At 38.6% G+C, this 16303-nt stretch overlaps 1 pseudogene; it reads right to left on the bottom strand.

The window, feature by feature from the left end:
- Positions 1–2027: 2027 nt before the first annotated feature.
- On the bottom strand, positions 2028–4535 carry LOC124370493 (annotated as a pseudogene).
- Between the last annotated feature and the right edge of the window lie 11768 nt (positions 4536–16303).

Genomic DNA, 16303 nt, shown 5'->3' with positions numbered 1-16303 from the left:
AACAAAAAAAAATGCCTCCTTCATCCCAGCATATTGTGAGAAGGAATGTCTTTCTGTCAGTAACCGACGAGGAAGCACGTTTGCTGAACATTCAACAACCTACCCATTCCCCACAACAGCCCCGGCATCAAGTTCATCAGCCTATGTATGAGGATCGTCAGTTAACGTATGACAACTGGTCACGTTCTCCAAACGTCTTGTCTCCGGAAACTTCTACCTCTTCTTCAGCTCTAGGACATCGTTCAACGTCGACCTCGCCTTACGCCCCTGAAAACCCCAGTTTGCCAACGTCTTCACTGGTCTCTTTTATCAATACCTTTAACACCTAATGTTTTTAGATTATTACAGTAAGGCAATTTGATTTTTCCATTTTTTTCATTGTACTTACACGTTTTCATATTGGTGTTATACTTATAAATAAAAACTTACCTTAGAAATACTGCTAGTTTTTCTTCACTCCCAATTGGTTTTTGAGCATTACATCCCTCGGAAGAAATAAGAGGTTGGACCAGGCTGTGAACTTCTTGGAATTCCGCTTTGTTGAGACGAAAATAGTTCGTAAACCTTTCACTACACAACTCTTTTGTCAGAACAAATTCACCATGAGAACTTCTTTTTTTCAGGTAGTCACTGTTTCTACGCTTGTTCTTTCTTGTTCTCTGATGAAGTAGTAATAATAAATCTAGGTCGGCATCAGAATCTGAGTCAGAACTCAAATCCAAATATTTTGACAACATGCTCATCATACAAGGTTTTAAACAAGGTAACAAACTAGGTAAACAAGGTAACTGTTATTGTTATGTTAAACTATTATAATAAAACAAAACTATATCAATAAACACACAAGACACTGAACTGCTGTATGATAACTGCTTCCCAATATGCGAGGTAAACTGTGCGACGCAGATTTTTCGCCGCTGCTGCCCTGTGCTGTGCTGCGCTGCCCGGGCCGTGCCACGTGTGGCAATATGCGCCCTGGCTTACCGTTCCAGCAGCGAGTGTTCTCTCCCAGTCCAGTTTTACCCACGGTCCGTGAAACCCGCGTCCTCCCGACCAAGATGTAGTCCAATAGTTTTCCTTAATTGGTGTAATTTTATTACCCAGTTTTATTACCACCGGCCACGAACATCACAAATGGCGACGAGGATTTGTGGAAATTAGTGCGAAATTCCGAGTGTACATCGCCGCTGGACATCAACAGTGAACACCATGTGCGCGAACAACACGAGGACAGTTTTGATCGAGTGAACATCACAAAATGGCGAGTGAACATCACGGAGATTAACAGTACGAATTTTCTTTAGTTTCAAACCAATTAGTGTGGGAGGAAGTGTAGTGTGCAACCAAATTATTTTAGCTACTAGTTGATGTGGCAAAGTACAATTAGACGAATTACCGTTTCCTGTAACTAATATAATGGCGCAAATAGGCGTTATCGGGGAATATGACGGGTCAGTTGAAACCTGGGCGTCATACATCGAACGTTTTGAGCTGTATGTGGACTGTAATAGCATTGACGCGGGTAAAAAGGTCAGTACGCTTTTAACTGTGATAGGAGTAAAAACGTATAGTTTGTTGAGAGACCTGTGCACTCCTAATAAACCGTCGGAAAAGACATTTAATGAACTGGTGCAACTTGTGCAAAAACATTTATTCCCGACTCCTAGCTTCATCGCGGAGCGATATCGTTTTAGTAAGCGAGTACAGTTGGAAGGCGAGTCGGTTGCCGAGTATATTGCAAATTTGAAAAAAAAATGACAACCCATTGTGACTTTGGCGCGTCGCTAAGGCCGGGTACATACCGAAAGCAACCGGTGATAGCAACGTAATGTCAACGCAACTCAGTCAACTGGAGTTTCTTCAAGGTTTACACCACGTGTACATAAACAAGAAACCCAAGTTGACAAGTTTTCCAGTCACTTGTTCCGATGTCTTCGTCCGAGGAGGAGGCAGTACTTCTCTATGTGCTTAAAAAACAGAAAAAAAAGTTGCATAGACGTTTTAGTGTTCATCCATGCAATTCTAGCAATTTACACAGCAGTCAGTGGCATTCCTTGCAAAAATTGGGAAAATATCCCGAAAAGTTTTTCAACTACTACAGGATGAGCAAGGCTAGCTTTGATTTTTTGCTGGATTTAGTTACCCCTCTACTGTTGAAACAAGATACTAACTACAGAACCGCAATTGGTGTGGGCGAAAGATTAACAATCACATTAAGGTAAGTTTGATTAAATGAATTTATTTATTGTTATTTGAAAGTTATAAAATATTTCACTAAAAAGACTATGATGTCACTTAATGTATGCCGAATGCATTGGTCAAGGTGTTGAAAACGTACTCTTCGTTCTCCTGGCCAGGATTTCCCGGAGAAATGATATTAGTCAGCACACTGGGTGATCGTGAGGACTGTAGTGATGAGCTTGAATACATATCGTGCGTTTGCTTACCAGGACTATCATCTAGAACTTCATCGATCAAACTAAAAATTCTTCTTTTAAAAGTTCGCTTCTGCCGTGAATTCATTTCCTTCATATCTTTTTTAAGACTCAACAGAAAAAGTTCGTCTGACTTATCTTCATTGTCAGCAACTGGAACCAATTTATCTTCAGCAGGCTTCATTGATTTTGCTTTAAAATAATTGGTCATAGCTTCATCCAACGGTGATGTAGTCGGCTTTCCTTTTGCCCAACTGTTTCTTCCGGAACTGTGATATGCTGTTATTAGCGGGTTCAGGTACGTTCGGCACTGCTTCTTGGGGTAATTCAGTCGCGTCATCATCCACATCATCAGCAATTTCGTTAATGCTATAATCAGCTGGTTCTTCTTCTTGAAGAGTTTGTTGTTGATGGTCATCAGTTTCAGGAGGTGGTGGTAGGTTGCTTCCAATGTTTTTAGGGTTACCTTTTAAAATAGGCACAAGATATTGCAGCACATCAGCCAAGTAGTATTCCTTTTTTGAAGAACCTCCGGCTCCCGACACTGGTTTTGTGAAAATATGTCTTCTAAATACAGTCCTTATATTTTTCCATTTTTCCTTGCATTGCTTCACTGAAAAAAGAAAAACAGCCTGTAACTTTATGTAATGTAAACGAAAAAAAATTTTTGGTAATTGTAACGGCCCTGCAAATGTTTGTAAATGTTTCAGGTTTTTGGGTGAGGGATGCAGCTACCATCAACTAGCTTACGACTTCTTTAGAGGTGTATCTACAATAGCAGCTATCGTTCCTGAAACGTGAAGCTATCTGGTCTGTATTACAACCTCTTTTCATGCCAGTACCCGACAGAAATCAATGGGAAACTATAGCTGAAAGATATGAAGAATTATGGAACCTGCCTAACTGCCTAGGGTCAATAGACGGCAAGCACATTCGTATTAGATCCTTTGATCATTCTGGTTCAAATTACTACAATTATAAGCATTTTTTTTTCAACTGTGTTGATGGCTTGCGCAGACGCTGATGGGACATTTATAAGTATTGATGTAGGATACCCCGGAAGAAATAATGATGCAGGAGTTTTCCACTCGTCGACATTGGGTAAATGGGTAAAACAAAATAGCCTAGACTTCCCTCTTCCAAGAGCACTTCCAAATAATGTCAGTAATGAACCTGTACCATTCTTTTTCTGTGGTGATGAAGCATTTCCACTTCTCGAAAATCTCATGCGACCTTACCCGCGACGTGTTTTAAACGATACAAAAAGAGTGTTCAATTACAGACTCTCACGAGGACGTAAAAGTGTAGAGTGTGCGTTTGGTATGATGAGCATGAAGTTTAGAGTGTTGGAAAAACCAATACAGTGCAAACCTGGTAACTTAAAAAAAATTGTTCAAGCTGTATGTGTGCTGCACAACTTTATCAAAGCAAGAGACGGAACAGCAAGCTTTCCTGAACAATTTGAGTACACTAGGCCACGCCTCACATGTATCGATGACTTCCGCCGCTCAAGAAAGCGGAACTACTTAATAAGGGACAAAATCGCACGTTATTTCGTTGAATGTAACCCAATACCGTCCCAGTGGGACTAAGCCATCAAAGCTCCAGTGAACATGTAAATAACAGTTTTAGGCAAAATAATGTATTTTATATGCTTATCAAGAATTACAAAAACTGTATTAAAATATTCATAGAAATTAACAAATTGCTTACATTTTTTTCTTACCTGTGAGTTTAAACTCATCTGCCACAGCTTGCCAAGCTTTGTCTGTCACCACTCTGTTACTGTATGATTTGTTGTTATGGTCATACAAACAAACAAACTGTTCAATAAACTGTGCAAATTTAATATTTTCTTGTTGTTCAGCAGCCATAGTTAAGTACGGTCTGCACTCCACAAGAGCAACTGGCGACTCGAGTTTACAGCATGTCGTGACTTGAGTTGCCTGCGTTGCTCAGTCAGGTGACCGTTGAATCACCGTCACGTCACAGTCACTTTGGTATACACAGTCCCATTAAACTGCGTGTGTCATTCATTGGGAACTCAAGTTGCCGTTGCGTTGACATTGCGTTGCTATCACCGGTTGCTTTCGGTATGTACCCGGCCTAAATGATTACTTGAGAGACAGACTGGTGAGTGGCATCAGAAGTGAAAGTTCCAAACAAAAACTTTTATCGGAAGCCTCGTTAACGTTCGAGCAAGCGACCAAAATAGTGCTTTCAATGGAGCAAGCAGAAAAATCGGCGGCAGCTCTATCAGTCGGAAGACCCGAGCGGATCCATCAGTTGAGCAGCGTGGTGGCCAGGAGGGGGAGATTCGGCAATGGCGCACCGCATTCCCAGACAGCACGGAGCGACAACGCTGGAGCGGCCTGGAGGGGAGCAGGGGGGACAGCCAAGGTCAGCGGCGGCACGTCATCTGGGCCTGCTGGATGGCAGCGGCGATCCCCGCCAGGTGGCAGTGGCAGTGCGCAATGTTTATGTTGTGACCTCACAGGGCATTTCCGTTCACAGTGCAGGTTATTAGGTGTGAAGTGTCATTTCTGTGGTAAACAAAACCACATAGCAAAAGTGTGTCGTTCTAAGTTAGCTGGTCGGCAAGGTACAACTGTAAATAGAGATAAGACTAATTTTAGAGATAGTAAAAGCACTGGGAATTCCAAAAATTATCGCAAACATAACTACCTAGAAGGTGTTGATGACAGTAATCAGGTGTCAGGGGACACTGAGCAATTTGTGGATGATGTAGCCAATTTATTTAGGATGAATGAAAAGGTGACTGACAGGGTCAAGGTAGACCCAATTCTGCTTGATTTAATTGTTAATGGTAAAAGCTTAACGTTTGAGGTTGATACAGGGGCTTCTGTGAGTGTTTGCAGTGAGGAATATTACAATTCTCATTTCCAGATGTGTAAATTAGAACCTAGTGAGTTGACACTCAGCTCTTATACCGATCAACCTATCACACCTGTAGGCAAGATCGAAGTTGAAGTTAATTATAACAAAGTAATGGACTTGTATGTCATCAAGTCTGGTGCTCATCCACTTATATGTAGGGAATGGTTAAGTGCTCTAGGGGTTGAAATTTCGTTTAAAAATAATGACAGGTCATTTGAGATAAGTAAAACCGATGCCGATAGTTGTCTTGAACTTAAGAACAAGTTGTTCAAAGAATTTCCTAAGGTTTCAGTGACGAGATAGGTTGTTTTAAAGGCGAGCCTGTAAAGTTAACAGTAAAAGAAAACACGGTTCCTAAATATTTCAAACCTAGGTTCCTAAATATTTCAAACCTAGGCCAATACCTTTTTCCCTGAAAGCCAAGGTTGAAAACGAACTAGCTAGGCTAGTAGATGAGAAAGTGTTAATACATGTAAGTAGCTCAGATTGGGGTACGCCCATAGTTCCTGTATTAAAGAAATGTGGTTCAGTCCGGATTTGCGGTGATTTTAAAGTAACCTTGAACCCTTGTTTAGAAGTAGAAAAATTTCCGTTACCAAGAATAGATGAGTTGTTTGCAAACCTGCAAAAGGGCGAGAAGTTTAGTAAGATCGATTTGTGTCAAGCATAATATACCCAATTAGAGTTAGATCCAGAGTCTCAGAAACTGTGTACCATAAGTACACACAAAGGTTTATTTTGTTATCCCCGTGTCCCTTTTGGCATAACTTCAGCAAGTGCTATTTTTCAAAAGAAAATAGAGCAGACTCTCCAGGGTATAGATCAAATTGCAGTATTTTTAGATGATATTCTAATAACCGCTGAAAATGATAAGGCTCATTATGAGAAGTTAAGAGAAGTGTGTAAGAGGTTGAATGAGAAAGGCTTAACTGTCAAAAAGAGTAAATGTACTTTCTTTGCTGACCAAGTAGAGTATTTGGGGTTTGTCATTGACAAACACGGTTTGCACACCAATCCCAAGAAATTAGAAGCAATCAAGAACGCACCTATCCCAAAGAATGTCACAGAAATTAAATCGCTAATTGAGCTAATTAACTATTATTCCAAATTTCTTCCAAATTTGTCAAGCATTTTAAGCCCATTGTACAATTTATTAAAGAAAGACGTTCCATTTGATTTCAACAGGCAATGTGTTCAGGCATTTGATAGAGTAAAAGAACTGCTAAGTAACGAGACTATCTTAGCGCACTATGACGGCAAACTTCCGTTGAAGCTGGCGGTAGACGCGAGTTCTTTTGGACTAGGTGCGGTCCTGAGTGTTGTCACACCAGAAGGTATTGAAAAACCATTAGCATACCAGTCTAGAACGCTAACTAATGCTGAAAAGAACTACTCCCAGATCGATCGAGAGGCTCTAGCAATTGTTTGGGGCGTGAAGAAATTTAACCAATATCTGTATGGTAGGGAATTTACTTTATGTACGGACCACAAACCGCTTCTATCAATATTTGGTCCTCATAAGGGTTTGTCAGTGTTTAGCGCCAGCAGGTTGCAGCGATATAGTTTATTTTTGTCAGGGTACAAGTTTAATATAGAATATATAAAATCAGCTGATCACAGTAATGCCGACGCGTTCAGCAGGCTACCACTGACAATGAAAGAGCCGGAAGTGAGCGACGATGACCACTGGAAGGGCAGTTATTTGCATTGTCTTTTGGAAAGCTCAGTGCCTTTAACTTTTGAAAATGTACAAGCAGAAACAATAGAAGCTCTAGTTTTATGCAAAGTTATTGCTTATGTAAGGCACGGGTGGCCCAATAGCATCCCTGGGGATGACAAGGAGTTGTTACCATATTTTGCAAGGAGGGAGGAGTTGTATATAGTAAATAATATATTGGTTTGGGGTTACAAAGATGTCGTGCCTAGCAAAATGAGAAAATATGTGCTGGACGAGCTTCACTCATCCCACATGGGTATAGTCAAAATGAAATCGATAGCTCGTAGTTATGTTTGGTGGCCTAATATTGATGATCAAATTGTGTCCTTGGCAAATAATTGTTCTTCCTGTTTAATGGAGAGAAATAACCCTAGCAAGTGTCAGCTGCATACGTGGCATTATCCCTCAAGTCCATGGCAAAGGATTATTTAGGTCCGATTAATGGAAAAATGTATCTACTAATTGTTGATGCGCACAGCAAGTGGCTGGAAGTGTTTCCTGTAGCTTCCACTTCAGCCAATGTAGCCATAAATCATTTAAGAGATTTGTTCAGTAGGTTTGGCCTGTCAGAGACTGTCCACAGTGACAATGGTCCACCATTTTCCTCATTTGAATTTCATAATTTTATGTCAAACAATGGTATCAGACATACTTTGAGTCCTCCATACCATCCCATGAGTAACGGTTTGGCAGAGAACTCTGTCAAATATGCTAAGAATAAGATCAAATGGGCTTTACGTGATAAGAAAGATGTAAATATAGCTTTAAGTAGAATATTGTTTGATTATCGAAATGCTGTTCATGCTACCACCAATGAGACCCCAGCAAAGTTGATGTTTAATAGGCAATTAAGGACTAGGTTAGATTTATTAAGGCCTAACCTGTCAATGACAGTTAGTAAAAGACAAGACAAGCAAAAGGAGTATTTCTCTGGAACTAAAGTTAGACTATTTTATCCTGGTCAAAATGTAATTGTTAGGGACTATCGCACCCGCGACAAATGGGTTAGTGCTACGGTAATTAAGCAGATCAGCAATGTTATATACGAAGTTGAATTGACGTCTGGCATTGTGTCCAGACGGCATATTGATCAGATTGTAGCCGTGCAGGGAGAGCCAGCTGATGTAAACAAACAGGTAGAATCAGCTGACGCTTTCGATGACAGTTCCTCTCCCCCCCCCGGTCATGACGCCGGTGGTGGGGCGAGAGCCAATAGCGGTGAGTCCCCACTCTCCGCCGAGCGGCCGTGTGGCTCGCTCCCCTCCCCTCTCAGTGTCGTGCCGTTCTAACGGTAAACAAACAGCTGATCGTGGCAACACGTCGACGGCAGCTGTCATGCCGCGCCAGCTGTTCCCAAACAACAACAATGATAGACGCTATCCTGTGCGGGTTAGAAATCCCGTGGATAGGCTGAACTTGTTAATTATTTTGTTTTGTTCTATTTTAGTTGGTTTCATTATGTTGTTTTATTTGTCTTAGTTGTGATAACCAAAGCTTTCATACCATTTTGTTTTATTGTTGTTTAAGGAAAATTTATTGATGTTACTGTATTAATGTGTTAATTGAGTTTCAACAGTGTGTTATTTTGCAGTGTTTTTCAACTTTGGAAGAGAGGAAATGTGGTGTACATATCTGAATCCAATATAAATAGTCAGCTATCTAAAATACATTTGTTAAGATAGGAATGTTGATTGTCAATCTGGCCGTTGGCGGTTACATGTATGTGACGTCATATGAGACCATACTTTTTGAAATAGATCCTATTGGCTACTGAGGTCACGCCACTTCTTCCCGCCAACGTTCCTTACCGTTCCAGCAGCGAGTGTTCTCTCCCAGTCCAGTTTTACCCACGGTCCGTGAAACCCGCGTCCTCCCGACCAAGATGTAGTCCAATAGTTTTCCTTAATTGGTGTAATTTTATTACCCAGTTTTATTACCACCGGCCACGAACATCACATGTACAAGCTCAACATGTAATCTTTTTCCTTAGCTAAGTACTGATTATACCACTGTACTTTCTTTTTTTTTAACTCTACATTTATTAGATTTGCTAACTAGAGGGGAACAGTAATGCCAAAGATTGACAAAATGCTTAAAGAAATTGTCAAATAAAACATCAACTGTTATCATACCAGAATTAAATCTGTTGATCATTTCCCACTTTTCATACTTTAACAAATTTATGAATAAGTTTATTTGATTTTCTGTTTGCTTTCTGATTAAAATTTTATTGCAACCACTATTATAATTTTTACTAGGATCTCCCCTATGATCTCGGTATACCTGCATTACATGAAAAATATGGTCAGCAAAATGTCCCTCTAAAGAGCTAATATAATATAAATTATCAGTAAAATTAACCAACATGTTATCTATACAAGAATTAATATGGGTGGGAGTTTTAACTGTGCAATTCAAATTTAGTGACTTAAGTAAGTTTGAAAAATATATTGAGTTTTGACTCTGTAATGCAGTCATTTCTATATTAAAATCACCACAAATGGCAACCATGGCATTTTTAATCAATAATTCTTTCATAGCCTGTTCAAAGTTATGAAAAAATGAATCAATATTCCCTTGTGGAGATCTATACAAACTAACAATATACATATTTTGTTCAATTAATTTTAAGCAACATATTTCAATATCCATTTCTATGCTAAAACGTTCTAAATTTATTACTTTATAATTTATATCCTGTTTAACAAAAATTCCTGCTCCACCATTTTTTCTAATTTTTCTACAATAAAAACTAGCAGGCAAATAACCATGAGGAATATACAGGTTTACTTCGTCTGTAGTCAACCAGTGTTCAGACACACAAATAATATCAATTTTTTCTTCACTACAAAATTGCTCTAATTCTAAGAACTTATTTCTAATACTTTGAATATTAAGTTGCAGTATTTTTAAATGGTTTACAGGCTTACTTATTGCAATAAAAAAGGTCCCTTTTGATACAATTTGAGATTGGTTCTGCTCAATGATCTGTATATTGTAGGTTGAAGACCGGTTTATGACATCACTCATGTCCGCCTCCGCTATACTGATTCCGTCTTCCAGCTTTTTTAAGTTCAGATCAGTTGAATCTTCTTGAACATTTTTCCCAGTTGATTGACTCTTTGGAGAACTGGAGACGATGTTGGAATAGGCAACCTGTGACCTGATTACATCACGATGTTCATTTGAAATTTTATGTTTAATATTTTGAAATATTTCTTTGATCATTAGGCTTATCTTTTCCTTCCCCTTGTTATTGAAGTGCAGTCCATGAGATGTGTATAGATGTCTAGGCAACAGATGAAGTGGTAATATAAAGACATGGTCTTCAGATTCGGCTAAGTGCTCAATTTCACTGTTAAGATAACTTAATTTTTCATCAAGTTCTGGCTTGTCATGTCATAGGGGCAATGTAGCTAGGATCAAATTAGTGTGAAGAGTGGTTTGAATTTGTTGTTGAATATAATGTAAGATCAGGTTTTCACTCCTCTTCTCAAGATCGTTCGTTCCACCAATCAATACAGCTGCATCACACTTAGTAAGGCCCTTGATTTGTTCATTCATGTCATGAACGACACCACTCAGCATCGCACCAGGTCTAACAGTAGCTGTCACACAGCTTGTAGTTCTTCGCTGTACTTTATAAGACAAGTCACGTCCGTGACTGTCTGAAATTATAATTATGTTTTGCATGTCTGATAATGGTTTATTAGTTGAGGATTTGTGACACTCACCTTTAAAGCTTGTAGATGTCAAAGATTTTTACTTTTAGGAACTAAAGTATTTTTTAAAGTCTTTTTTGAAAAATGAAGTGGTGGGAATTCACTATGTTGTAAAGAGAAATGCTGCTTTTCTTTACCTACATTACTTTCTGCGAGAACTTGAAAGCTGTTACTTAGTGGTATATAAAATGGTTCTGAATGAACTGGTTTTTTTTAAAGATTTATTTTTATTATTTTCAAGTCTTTGCTCATTACTAAATCCAAAACGCAAGACATCTAATTCTAGTTTTAATTTAACAATTTCTTCCTCGCGTTCTAATACCATTTGATTAAGTTTTTAAATTCTAAAGTTAAGAGATTTGTTTTCATTGTTAGTATCATTTAAGTCCTGTCCGAGTGTTTCCATAATTTTGTTTAAATTTTCAATTTCACTTTTCAATTCTTCACAAGTTAAGCCCTCCACTTCACTCATATTGAAAGACTCACTCCCATTACATTGGTTACATTTCCAATTAGATTTTGCATTTGAAATAAATTTAAATTCTTCCAAGTCCATATTGATACACGTAATGTGAAACCATTTCAAACACACTCCGGTGCACAATACAGCTCTACTGCTCTTGTTTACATTTTTATCACAAACTCCACAGGGATACTTTATTTTCTTTACTTTAACCATAATTAAAGTTAATTAAAATTAAAAAATAACTGGTAACAATAGTAGAAACCAGTTAACAATAAATTTAACAATTTAAAATAAATTAATTCGAGATGTCCTTTTTGTGTCAGGTCACCACAACAAACAGTTGTAATGATTTATATTCAACAATAAACAAGTGTCAGAATATAAGAATCTATTTTTAATCAAGAACTTAAATGCTATTCACAATATTGAGAGTCTAAAATCCATAAAAGGACTGATATTCAAAGTAGTGTAAATTCTATTTTGTTAAATGACAACAAACAAATCTTTAAATATCTGGACAAGAATGACTGCAACAATTAGCTACAATGGTTTATCTGTCAAGAGTTCAAAGGTCAGGCTTGATAGAATAGGTCCACTGCTTCATGTCTTATCTTTGGTCCAATCTTATCTACATGATAAAACAAATCAGCATTTATCAAAATAATTTAAAGAAAAATGTTAATAGTTCAAAAACTATGGATTGCATCTAAAATCAGTTTTCATCAAAATATAGTCTATTACTCACTGAACTTGCTGATATGAAAAAACTATCAAAAACTCAAATATTTACCACTAAAATTTTATGAAATCTAAGAGCTCACAATAACAATACCTCCCATTCCATATGTATGTGCCGTACTCGTGGAAGTCTCAGAAAGTTGGTGTTGCAGCACATGATCCACGGTCCTTGTGGCACAGATCATCGCGACTTCCTGACCCTTCATAGCGTCCCTGCACAGAGTTATATCCTAAGCCTTCCTGCCAGACAACCCACGTAGATGACGGAGGATTCGTTCAGTACAGGCGGGACTATAGAAATACTGGTCAAATCAAGTCACGCAACAGGTCTGTTACTGTTCACGATGGATAGGTTGTTCCATATAACACCGCACTATTGCTTCAGTATGAAGCACACATTAACTTTGAGCTTGCACAGTACACTAATGGTCGGGAACAAATCGATAACTTTCGATAATGACGGCAGTATACTCATAAATAACGTACACTACACGCCTACCAAGGGTCTTTATGAATTGCTCTTCAAACGTGCACCACTCAAGGAAGAGTACGACGAAAACGATTTGAACGCTTACAGGGATATAATGAAGCGGACACAGGCACACAAAAGAGGTTACAATTATAAAAGCAACATAAACCGTAACAACTCCACAAAGTGACGCTTCCGTACCCAGTTTCTTGAAGTATACCGATCTCGGTATCTGTACTCGTGCCCGTGATCTGAACACAAAGGTTCTCTTCCAGCCGTCCCTCCACTGGGGGTTCTCGGCCACTGTATACTTGTCGTTCTCCACAGTCTTATCCATAAACCTTTTAACTGTGCGATGGGGTTTCTCACTAGGGTGGCTCGAAAAAACCTTTTTTTGGAGTAATCAAATTCTAATAGTGCAAAAAACTTGCGCATAGACGTCATTATTAAGGAAAAAATATAAAATAAAATCATATTCAAAATTCGAAATCGCGCAGAGGGCTTAAAGTTACGAAAAAAATAAAAAATTTGGCAATTTTCGAAAACACGCAAAAATTCAAATTTTAATTTTTTTTGGGTCTAATAGTTAAAAAGGGTTTAAAGAGTGGCCTTAATAAATATAAATAAAATTTAGACTCATTCCTTTTAAACTGAAACCGCGCAAAAGGCCTGAAGTTGAGGCGTTTTTGTAAAAAAACGATCTTTCATGATTTGTAACGATTTTTAAATATATGCCTCAATCTAAAAATTAGTAAGTTAATATTTTAATAGACTGAAAACCATTCAAAATTGTTCTCCCAACACGGAAAACATACTTTCCGAACAGATAATCCTAAACTGTATTCACGCAAAAGGCCGAAAGTAAGGTACTAGTTAGCTCTCCTCAAAACATACTCCCCTTCCGCTTGGACGGATAGACTCGCCCAGGCTACGGGACACGCGGGCGGTCAGTTGCAAATCATCCGCGTTACTGCTAGTGCTTACGTTGTTAGTGCAATCAAACAGTGATGTGATGAACATTGTGATAAAGTGTTTTTATATGTTGTAATTTTGAAATGGCATTTCCAAACGCTCCCCGTGTCACAAGACAGACTATTGCGTGCCCTATCATCGGTGTGCCCAAAGAAACTAAGTGGATTGTCGCTGCCAACATATGAGGACATCCTGCTCTGTTGCTTGGATGAGAAGTATAAACGTTCTTTGTTATTTAGCCCTAATAATAAGAAAGAATTAGGATTTTTAGCAATTGCCGATTGTGTAGCTACTCAAGTAGTTGGAATTTACAACAAGGCCACAATTCAAACAGTCACACACACTCGTGTGGTCCAATTGATCCAATCATATTACAACTCTTATATTGCATTAAAAAAATCTTATAACCGAGACTGTGAAAAAGATTTTTACAAGAAAAAAATTGAGGCTTTCATACAGAATGCAAAAATCAAACTTTTTGATATTGCTGCGTGTAAATGCAAAATAACTTTGAATTGCACATGTGGTACTGTCATCTGTAAGGGCAACTGTCCTTTGAGTGTAGCCTGTAAATGTGATAAAACTAGAAGAATTCCAGACATTGAGTTGAAATTTATGTATGATCAAAGAACAACCAGAATTATGGCTATTGGTAGTTTAGATGTACAAGAAACAACTAAATTAAGAAAGAGAGAAGAGCACAATTGTTGTCTCAAGAATCGCAAACTACTTTTGAGCCTAGTACTCCCAGTACAAGCAAAGGTGCTATAAGTGGTTGCAGTAATGAAAAAAAGAAAATTAAGAAAAATTTACCAGATGTTGAGTGTGATGTAGGGGTTTTGTTGCCTTCTTCGTCTACACAAATGCGTTCAACGTTGACAACAACATCCTTGATGAGTGACAGGTTCGGGGTGTCGGACAGAGCCACCGCAGCAATAGCTACTGGTGTCTTGCACGATTTGGGAATAATATGTGATGAAAACATGGCAAAAGTAATAGACAGAAATAAAATAAGAAGAGAGAAAGAGAAGATTCGAAAAGTAATTACGGAAGAAGACAACCAGATGAAAGAAGTAAACGCAATCTATTTTAACGGAAGAAAAGACAAAACTATAACTCAGGAGAAGATTGGATCGAAAATGTACCGGAGGACTATAAAAGAGGAACATGTCAGTGTGATAAGTGAGCCTGGTGGTAAATACATTGGCCATGTAACACCAAAAAACGGGACCGGGAATGGAATTGCAGACAGTATTTGGGAACACTTAGAAAGTAAGGGATTTGATATGAGTGCAGTGGAGGCCGTCGGATGTGATGGAACAGCCACAAACACTGGATGGAGAAATGGTGTTATACACAAAATAGAACTTAAGTGTCGCCGTTCGTTGCAATGGTTTATATGTTTGCTACATTTTAATGAGTTGCCATATAGGGCATTTATTTGAACACTTGGATGGAACTACAACAGGGCCAGCTTCATTCAGTGGTCCAATCGGAAAACAACTCCCTGGCTGTGAGAAACTTCCTGTTGTAGATTTTGAGCTGATACAATCAGAAGTAATTGATATTACTAAATCCAATCTGAGTAAAGATCAGCAGTACCTCTTAGACATTGTAAGAGCATTCAACACAGGAATCTGTAATCCAGACTTGGCTGCTAAGGATCCTGGACCCATCAGTCACTCTCGTTGGCTTACCTGTGCTAACCGGGTTTTAAGATTGTATGTCTCCCAAACTAGTCCAACAATTGAGTTACAGACTCTTGCAAATTACATAGTGAAGACATATGCGCCTGTGTGGTTTGATATAAAGGAAAACTGGACTGTGAAAGATGGACCGAAGCATATTTTGAAGGTAGTCAAATCAACCAGATATCTGCCAGAAGGTATCAAGAATATCATTGATCCAGTGATTCAAAGGAACGTATTCTTCTGTCACCCTGAAAATATCATGTTGGCTATGATAATGGATAAGAACCCAAACATTAGAGAACTCGGATACAGGAGGATCCTAAAATCCAGAAATGAGCCATTAGCCGAAGGATTCGTTAGAGACTTCATCATACCTTCAATCAATTTTAGTGCAAACAACTATACCGAACTAATTGATTGGTCTACCTGTAAGTTTAACACCACCGCCACTTCTGTCTAAGATTTCAACTGAACATATTGCTTCTTTATTGAAAGAAAAGGCCTTACCGGAGTTTAACTACCTCAAGTTCCCATGCCACACCCAGGCAGTTGAGAGGTGTGTAAAACTGGTTACAGAATCAGCAGAAAAAGTGTGTGGGCAAAAAAATCGAGATGGATATATTAGAGCTACCTTAAAATCAAGACAGCTGATGCCCACATTTGATTTCAAGTCACAATTCAAAGGAGTTTCCATCTAAATAACCTTTTGCCTATCACAATAACATGCATAATGTATAATATGATGTAATATGATGTGATTGGCTAATAAATTTATTTGATTATCACTTGCAAGAGTCTTAATCCAAAAAAGGTTTTTTCGAGCCACCCTATTTCTCACTCTACCGTGTATGTGAATTAGGTAAGAGTTGAGTAGCCAGAACTCACTCGGATTGGCTCCTGTGAACCGCCTCCACGCCTCAAACTGCTTACGGTCTATAATGCTATACACCCCGTCCCGCAGACTTATTCCGAATCTGTCGCAATACATAGGCACCGTTGGTAAAGCCGCCTTGAGAAATTCGGATGTAAAGAGGCTCTGACACAGATTGTTTACGCCTGCAAACACTTTGTTCCTCTCGCCTCTCGGCAGTCCGTCAAGAACCGGGCCGTACGCTACGTTGTAGCTGATGTCACTGTAACACTTTGATGCCAGTACGTGTCTGTAGATTGTAAAAGGTTTCCTAATAGGTATAGT

The sequence above is a fragment of the Homalodisca vitripennis genome, unplaced genomic scaffold, assembly GCF_021130785.1.
Source record: "Homalodisca vitripennis isolate AUS2020 unplaced genomic scaffold, UT_GWSS_2.1 ScUCBcl_246;HRSCAF=1760, whole genome shotgun sequence".
Lineage (NCBI taxonomy): Eukaryota > Metazoa > Arthropoda > Insecta > Hemiptera > Cicadellidae > Homalodisca > Homalodisca vitripennis.
This window is presented reverse-complemented; position numbering and strand designations above follow the sequence as displayed.